The sequence below is a fragment of the Engraulis encrasicolus genome, chromosome 4, assembly GCF_034702125.1.
Source record: "Engraulis encrasicolus isolate BLACKSEA-1 chromosome 4, IST_EnEncr_1.0, whole genome shotgun sequence".
Classification (NCBI taxonomy): domain Eukaryota; kingdom Metazoa; phylum Chordata; class Actinopteri; order Clupeiformes; family Engraulidae; genus Engraulis; species Engraulis encrasicolus.
The window spans coordinates 6,163,872-6,173,871 of NC_085860.1; positions in this window are offsets into that span (position 1 = coordinate 6,163,872).

A 10,000-nucleotide genomic window follows, 5' to 3' on the forward strand; every position below is an offset into this window, starting at 1 on the left:
CTGGGTTCCCCAAGCGAGCTGGAGGCTTTTTGTTGGGGGAGGGAAGCATAGCATGCCAATGGAAAAGGGAATGGGAATGTGACTGTGTTTGAGGCTGAGGCTCTGGGTTGGTCTGGAGATGGGGATGGGAATGTGACTGTGGCTGTGGATGAGTATGGGGATGGGAATGGGAATGTGAATGTGACTGTGGGTGGGGATGGGGAAGGGGATGGGGATGGGGATGGGGATTGGGGATGTGGATGGGGATGGGAATGGGAATGTGACTGTGGGTGGGGATGGGAATGGGAATGGGAATGGGAATGTGACTGTGGAATGGGGATGGGGATGGGGATTGGGGATGTGGATGTTTAGTTGGGTAGATGTGACACAGGAGGGGAGACAAGCAATTTTGCACACGCTGCTAGGAAAAATCCCGGGACACCAATGGCATCACAGCTGAAATGTCAGCAACAGGAGGCAACAGCACAATGCATCTGCCTGCGTATGATATTATCACACGTCTCACCACAATAGCAGGCCGACATTTAGAGATATTAAATGTATCCACGTGGGGGGAATAAAATGAAAGTCAATGAACACACAAGATGACAACTGGCCGTAGAAGTGATTGTAGGCTTTTCCACCTATTTTTTTTTTTTAAAGGAAATTGACGTTTTCCTTGGACTCCACCTATTGTCTGCTATTCACCTTCAAGTAAATCTCACCATGCCTACAGTATATTATCAGCTAATCTGACATTTTTTTCAGTCTATGGGATAGAAGATTTTATCTGATCTTATTTTTATCCATCGGTTTGAGGGTCGGGCAGGTGAACAACATAGTACAATAGAGAGATATGCTTGGGTAGATAGATGGATTGGAATATATATATTTTTTTAAAGGGTGTGGGGGGGTCACTGTATATACTGTATGATCCCCTCAGCTAGCAGCATCACCTCTTGCCTGTATGCTGATTTCTGTGTGCAGGTGCTAAAGCTGCTGCTTTGTGAGGAAGTGAGAGGTGGAATTGGGGGGGGGGAGGGGGGGCAGAGAACTGGGAGCAAACGTGATGTTTATATCCTAAATGATTTCTCTATTAGAAAGAGAAATTCTTTTGTTTCTGTGGCAGCATTGTCCAGTGGGGATGACTGGTGTTGTTCCCCGGGTTTGACAGTAATGAGCCACACAAAAGCTCTGGCATGCCGCAGGACTATATTTCTGACAGTGATGAATGGCTCCTTTAAAAGTTTGAATAGCTGGAGACATTGGGGGATATTAGCAGGGCTAAAGCGAGGAGTGAGGAACTTGGGTGTGTGCGTGTGTATGTGTGTGTGCGTGGCATATAATTACCTGGCTGGGTGAAAACAGTAATTATCACACCTATAAAAAACGAAATGGTGGGATCTCTTCCTTGCATAAACAAAGAAGCTGGGGATCCTCACAGCTGATAAATGCAATGAATGACTTCATTGACACAAGACATCCTGACACAAGGCCAAGCAAATGTGACCAGGCTTGCCTGCAGGGGGTTGGAGTATTATAGGAAGGTTTCAATGAGAGGCTATGCATTGACAGGTAGGGACACTCCAGAACACAAACAGCATTATTAATTGTTCATTAGTGAAGCCCCGATTGTTGTCACTTTCTATGGGTCCTCAAATATCTATTGCTAAAGCTTGCATTGTGCATTGTGTTTTTCCTTTTTTTGCCATAACTCAATGTTAATCTGACAATAATCATGGAGGACAACACCTGATTAAGCTCCAAAATACTAGTATGGATTGCAACAGAAATGTGCATTTTAGAAAAGCCGTCTCTGCCAGGCTCGGGACAGCAATAAAGGGCATGCTTGATTGGTTTTTGGCGCAGTCTGCAGAGGAAAGCAACCGGAATTAGAATGAGATCCCCCCCTCCCACCAAGGTGGAAGACAAAGACCTTACAATGATTTTTGTTATTGTTTTGTTTCTTTCTATAGGCCCGGGTATATGCCTATAAGATGAGGAACTGACCATGAGTATGTTTTAAAATGGTTAACAGCATAGCTAATGATCTGTGATTTTGGTAAAGGATAACTAATAATAACGGAGACAGCAGCAAACATTTTTTTTTAAATGGTGCGGACCATTCTATTGCATTGAGGGCAACACCAAAAAAGAGCTGAATGTGCTCATTAGTGGACATATTGTTCAATTACTCTGTTATTTTGGCCAGTCTGATTTCGTTCGGCTTCTGTCAGCAGATACTATAGTGCAAATGTGCAGGCATGCATCTGATCGGGGATAACTACTCCTGTGATCAGTGGAGAAGTGTATGACTCAGAAAGTGGAAGTGCCATGTGTTATGAAATTCACCAGTTACACCAGTCACAGCATTGTCCCGCCCCTCCAGCTGGTGAGTATCACATCCAATTGGATGCTATGGAAACAGGTGGCAGAGAAGCCTTGCCAGACCACTAGGCACTTGCACTGAAGCAACAGTGCATGCGTGCATGCGTTCGTGTGTTTGTGGGTGCGTTCCAATATGCGACCTTGTGTCCTCCACTTGTGCTTGTGGCCTCGTGCCAGGAAGTAATGTGTCGTGATGACATCACTGACAACAGCATTATATTTCAATAGTTTGCAGAAGCTGAATTGTAAAGTCAGTTTCTCACTTTCAAACAGGATGGTAAATGAAGAATAGTCCCCCAAAATTGTTTTGGCTAGGCTGACAGCTGGGAAACTTTATTGCTTTGTCCACAGAGGAGGAGCCAGGAGGCGGGGCGAGGCCACAAGCACAAGTGGAGGATGCAAGGTCGCATATTGGAACGCACCCTGTGTGTCGGATGGTGCTATCTGTAGGTTACATGGTTCAGGCAACGGCAGCTGTGCCAATGCAATGTTGGAGGACTGTACAGATCTCTGTTGAGGTTTTGACAGTACAAAGAGACGAACCCTGCAATATCCCTAACATTGTTTTTTGTTGTTGTTTTTGTGACTCAGAGCAATAGTGACACTCTCGTCTACTTGGCAAGAAAACACACCCAGTCATTTCCAGTGTAGCAGACATGCGAGCTAATGTTCTCTTCTACCAGCGTCGAGACAGGGAAACCAGTCACAGTGGAGCGGTGGTAAAAAATGCAGAGAGCAGAATGTGAAATTGTGTCTGTCTGTCAATGCCAGGTTACTCTTTTGGGGATTCTATTTGTTTTGTGCGTTAAAGCGTGTTTAACTGCTCTCTCTCTCTCTCTCTCTCTCTCTCTCTCTCTCTCTCTCTCTCTCTCTCTCTCTCTCTCTCTCTCTCTCTCTCTCTCTCTCTCTCTCTCTCTCACTTGCTCTGTACTGTATGTGTGTTTGTAGTTTATTTATTTACTTGAATATTCTATTCTAGTAAATATTATATTCTAAATGGTAAAAGTAAGTAAACATTGTATTTGACTCATGCATGAGACAGAGGAACAGAAAAGGCTCCAGGCACCGATCCCCCAACCCACCCCATCCCAGCAGCGCCCTTCCCCCCGCCCCGTGTGTGCCTATCCCCTGTTGTCCCTTTGACAGAAGCTTTGACAGATAGATCAAAAAGATGCACAATCATTGCAGATGCAGCCTGGCCCTGGCGATGGGTTGTGAGGTACGAAGGATGGTGGGGGTGGTGGTGGGGTGGCTGTCTGTGTGTGTGTGTGTGTGTGACTGTGTGTGTGTGTGTGTGTGTGTGTGTGTGTGTGTGTGTGTGTGTGTGTGTGTGTGTGTGTGTGTGTGTGTGTGTGTGTGTGTGTGTGTGTGTGTGTGTGTGTGTGTGTGTGTGTGTCACTGTGTGCGTATGTGACTGTGTGTGTGTGTGTGTGTGAATATGTGTTCCTGTGTGCACGTGTGTGTGGCGCTGGCAGACGAGGCAGGATGGAACGCGCCCATTATTCTAAAGCAAAGCTGTCTGATGGCGCGGGCTGAGCTAGGCCTCGGCTCCGTGATCGATGGCCCCCATTAATCAACCAGGCGTCGCCAGCCGAGATGGATGTGCAGAAATTCAAATCCTCCGGCAGCATTTTGAAGATTAAACTTGCGTGGCAAGGTTAGGGAGCACACATTTCCCCACGGGTGACGCCAGGGCGCAAAAAACGTCCGGGAAAAAGGTGCTGCTCTCCTGGGAAGTGGCATGGCGTGTGTGTGTGTGTGTGTGTGTGTGTGTGTGTGTGTGTGTGTGTGTGTGTGTGTGTGTGTGTGTGTGTGTGTGTGTGTGTGTGTGTGTGTGTGTGTGTGTGCCCTCTTGATCCACCAGCTGTGTCATTCTGTGAGCCCGAGGCATTATGTCGCTGTCAGCATCTGCCCGTGTGTAACTCTGTGTTGGAAAACAGCGCCTGAGAAAGTTGTGTTGAGGTGTCCAAGTTAGACATGTCAGTGTGAGCGATGAAACATGTTAAGGACGGCATAAAACTATTATTCAAAATGTATTTCAGTGGGTGTATTCAACATTTAGTTTGCTGTTATATGAATCGAGAATAGAATAATATATCATATATACAGTATATATTATATATGCTAGGTCATAGTGTACTGCATCCCTCTATACTGTAATAGGAAAAGGCAAAAGAGCTCTGTAGGTCTTTGTTAAACGTAACCCTTCCAGCAACGTACACTGACCACCTCTGGCAAAACCCACTAATTATTTCTTGGCAAACAATGGTTAATAGAACAGTTGCAAAGAACTTGCCACTGGTTGTCCAGGTAACAGAGAGGAGACACTGACGAAGGCAACAGCCGAAACGTGTGTCTACACTTCTGCTGCTATGTAAATAAAAAATAAAAAAGAAGAAAAGAAGAACCCGAGTGCAATCCACTTTTTCACCTTCCAAGTTATTCAACTGGAGATGCACCACACGGAAGAGCGCGGTGTATGAACTACTACTTCTGTCCAGGTAACAGAAGCATGCAAAACATGCCATTTAGCCTATGTTTGACCTCATCTATAGCAGGGATTCTTAACCATAGGGCCGCGGCCCAAAGCTGGGCCATGCTCAGAACATTGAGGGCCACGGAAAAAGTTCAATCTCGCACCGGAGGGCCGCGTCGCGTGTGCTAGATGCTGAAGACGGCGTGTGTCTTTTTATTATGGCGCAGTTCTGCCGCTTAAATGACCACGCGCCATTGTTTTTTATAGTGGAAGGAGAAATTACCAACCGGTGTGAAGTGTAATTTCCCGGCGTCTTCTCTCCTCACGTTCAGTTACAAAATACGCGATTGAAACGTTACTCAAACAATTCTGTTTACTGACTAAGCAAACCCGTTATCATTGTGCACTATTAGGAGGCTACAAAGCTTTCCGTTTTTGACACCCTGCATAAGGCTGAGGGATTTCTGTTCTTCTGCCGTCGCATCTGCACATCACTAAGTAAAACCGTCTTGAATCACCAGATTCATCACATATCGCAAACATTGTCACTAATGTCAGATAAGCTGTCAAATGCATGAATGGCTCTGGCCTGATGCAATGTTAGTGGATTGGGTTTATCATTGAATATAGAAGAGTGAGCTCAATTAAAACAGTTTTTCCATAACAAAATGCATTAGGCCGATATGGGCAATATTAGATGGGCTCAGGGTCACTCTGCACCGAAAAAATGGGCCTCAACGTCAAAAAGGTTAAGAATCCCTGATCTATAGAAACTATATATAAAATATATAGAAACTATACTGAACATTTTTTTTAAATGTATAGGCCAGTGTAATTGTTGACCTCAACTAAATATGATAAGTGACTACCTGACTGATTTAGTAACGTGTTAACTTCCATGTTAAGACTAAAAATGTTAACTTTTACTTCAATACTTTTAATTACTGATCTGAAATGTTTCCTGCAAGTTTCCTGGCCCCATCTCATTTAGATAAATGGTGATACATTGTGGGCGGTGATGTTGTGGGTGGTGATTTTGCTGGCTTGTCTGTTCCCCATCATTATATCTATAGAAACCATACATCAATGTAGGGCTCGTCTCCTTTTATAGCGATGCTTCTCATTTTGTAAACTACTTCACAAAAAAGGCTCATCATTTAATTAATACTGTACATAGTGCTTCCAAAGCAACAAACGTGCCAAGTGTCCAATCAGTTTTGAAACGCATTATGCCAGCGTAAATTATTGATACGATCCATCTCCTCCGTTTAGTCCTCAGCATCTGTAGCTGGTTTGTGGGCCAGGGAGCAGGCTGTTTGAGAACATGGCATTAATCAAAATAATTATCATGGCATTACCACAGAACAAGATCGATTATTATAAATGATGGGGGAATATTAGTCAATGGCTTTCTGTTGATTGTTTCTTTCTGTCTTTTTTCTAATGTGAAAACAATTCATAACATCTGGAGTGGGGGAAAAAAAGTTTTGCTTAGACTGAGACAGAGCTGGAGTTTTGTGTTCTGGAGACAATCTCCCCACCCCAAAAAAACTCTGCATAGGCATGGTTACATAATCTTCTTCACTGCATGGATACTTGCAAGAGGAAGTATTAATGCTCCTTTTGTGGAGCCTCCTGTCACCGCCTGACAGTTGACAAAGGAATCGGTACAAAATATCCACTGCGCCTCGCTGTGCTGTGCTGCTGAATTTGAGTAATCACTTTCAAAAATCCCTGGCTTTATAACTGTCTGCCCGTGCACTCCCAATGTGTTGGCTATGCTTCGACTGTTCACAAAGTGGGCAAGGGAGGGACAAGAAAGGGGCTAACAGCCCGTTTTAGCTTCACAAAAATGCACAGTGATACAGCGTAACTTGAGTCCAACAGAAATTACTTTGCCAGCTGAATTATTTAGATACAGTACTTGCTCCTCTCGTTTCTGTGACACATGGAGATATCAGCTGCATGTTAATAGTGGGAAAGTATGGAATTGAGGGTAGGGTCTGGGAGAAATGTAAAATGTAACCTTACATGTGAGGATGGAAGTCAAATAGATGGTGGCATGCTGCACATCACTAAGGAGCCTTTGTATCAAAGACACAAAAAAACAGAACAAAAGACATCTGGAGTGGGATTTGCTGTATGAAAAATCATGAACCCCTTTGACAAAAAGAAAGGTGTGTGTGTGTGTGTGTGTGTGTGTGTGTGTGTGTGTGTGTGTGTGTGTGTGTGTGTGTGTGTGTGTGTGTGTGTGTGTGTGTGTGTGTGTGTCTGTGTGTGTCTGTGTCTGTGTCTGTGCGTGTGCATGCGTGCGTGCGTTTGTTGTGTGAGGGTGCGTGTGCCTGTGTGTGCGTGCGTATGCGTACATTATACGCTATGGACAAATACTATGTGTTTCATAACAGGGATAATGGTACAATTAGGTACGTTACGAGAAAAAAAAATCTGTCATAAGTTCATGCTGTGCTCTTTCCTGCCCTGCCATTAGCTCGATAGACATTGTTAAGAAAATAAAGGACAGAAAAGTTACTTGTGTGCTTTTTTTCCATTAGATAATTTCATCTTTTTTATAACTTGAGAGTATACAACAATAATGCTGGTGCTCCACAAATTCATTAGGGCTTCTATGTGAAGACCCATAACACAGTGTCATGAGTGCACCAGCACCAGCACACCCTGGAATAAGCTTATTAGTGTAAACCTTAACGTGTCAGGGCAAGCTGACACATCCACACACACACACACACACACACACACACACACACACACACACACACACACACACACACACACACACACACACACACACACACACACACACACACACACACACACACACACACACACACACACACACACACACACACACACACACACAGCTTGCTCTCATTACTGCATGACCCTCTGTCTTTGCATGTACAAGGCGGCTGTGCACGTCAGCCACATTAACAACCACAGCCACAACCACTCAGTCGGCAGGAGACACCATTATGATGGCACACCCTGCAGTGCGAGATGTTTGAGGTTGATTGCTTGTCCTTGTTTATGTGGTGTTGAGGATAGGCCTTGCTGGTGTAAAAACGAATGGGTTGATTAGTGTCACGGGCACGGTGACAATGATGTGGGCTGGCCAGCCGGATGGTAACGATCATTTCCCATGAGGTCTTGCAACATTCATGTGATTACCTGTGAGACTGTCTGAGGCAATCAGCTTAGAAGGGGAAGACTAGTGCTTCAGAACTCATGGTTGCAAGGATACTTTTTAACATACAGTACTGACATGTGCACTGTAGGTGGACAATATAATCAAACATGAAATGAAATGACATGAAAAAGATGAAATGTTAAAAAAACTGCTAAACATGGAGTTATTATTATGATGTCAGGGATTAGTGGTTATGGCGTCAGACTTGTATGCCAAAGGCTGCCAATTCGACTCCCAACCCACCAGGCTGATGGGGAGAGTAATTAACCAGTGCTCTCCCCCATCCTCCTGCATGACTTTGGTACCCTGAGCATGGTACCGTCCTGCCACACTGCTCCCTTTTGGGTGCCATTGGGGGCTGCCCTCTTGGTGAGGCATAAATGCAATTTTGCTGTGTGCAGTGTTCACTTGTGTGCTGTGGAGTGCTGTGTCACAATGACGATAGGAGTTGGAGTTTCCCAGTGGAACTCTCACTTTCTTTCATGAAGTGTTACCAAAGATGTTTGAGATGTCAAATACAAAACGCTAATTTAAAAAGCAGTCTGGCTCAGTGGTGAGCCACTTGTGAAAGTTCCCAAGAAAGATTGTCTGCTTAGTGGCTGTAGAGGAGACATACAGAATCAGACAGGTGTAAATATTTGTTATCTCATCCATTCAGACATTCTGTCAGCTGCAGAGCCATGGATGAAAGGTAGCAGCGGCAGCCTAAAGGTGAACATTTGCTGTCTTTACCATTTAAAAACTCTTGCTAGCCATGTGCTACATCTCATCTGTTTACGGAGTGCTACTGATGAAAGGTGGGGGAGAGGGGGTGAGTCAGGGTGTGCACAGAGCTCCACAGGGGCCCACAGAGCAAAATCAATAGGGTCCAGAACTTCATTTCATTCAGGCGACCAACAATTTCTGGAGGTACTGCTAACTGTCGAGAGCAGAATTCACATCAGTGTTAAACTCTGTTAGAAAGCCTTCAGCCATGAAGTGATTGTTGTGCATAATTCTCATCCACATTGCCTATAGGAACCCTCCACCCAAAGCAAGTGACTTGTTTGAACTGCTTTAGTCATAAGTGTGCTTTGCTTTGAATGTGTCTCTTTTTTTTGCAGTAAACACATTGCCTACAAAATTACTTGGGGTGGGGATGGAGGTGGGGGGTGGTGATGGGGGGCAGCTGCACCTGCCTATCTTCCTGCAATTATTAAAGCTAATAATGTCCCATTCAAAGCATTGCACTCATTACAACCATTTTTTTCCAGAGAAAGTGCTCTCAGTACAAAAAAATAACGGTGCCTCGGTTCTTGTGGTCTTTCAGTGGTGAAGGTACTACGGGTTATGTCTCTTTCATAAGAAAAGCTCATGGAAACACTTCTTTTCTCAGGCCACTTCCCTTCTGAAAATCTCATTCCTACAATTCTCATTAACTTACACACCTACAGTACATACCCAAATACAGCCCCCCCCCCCTTACCCCTTTCTCTGAAATCAGTGTTGACTGTGGTTTGAATATTTTCTTCAATTCTATTAATCTTTGGGTTGAAGCATCAGTTAGTAGGCCTACCAACAGCAAAAAAGGCAAGCCAATACTGCTGTGACGAGGAAAGAGTAGGGTATAGGAATCAAAAGGAAAAACAGGAGAATGAGGTTTTGCAGAAAGAGAAAAAGGCAGCTCAGGGTATGGTGGGGACTGGGGAGATTTGGCAGCACCCCAGTGGAAAGCAGTCACCTGCTCCTGACAAAAATGAAATATGCTGAGCGGACCCGGAATAACCCCGCTTTATCATTTTTATATTGTTCCCATGACAATAAGAGCCCTGGGCCACTTAGCCATCCACATGTGCAGAATGCTTCGCTATCTCTCCCAGAGGGAAGACTTTATACCATTAGGGAGGAGGAGAGGGAGATAGAGCGAGAATGACAGAGAGAGGGAAAGAGAGAGATAGAGAGCAAAAAAGGGA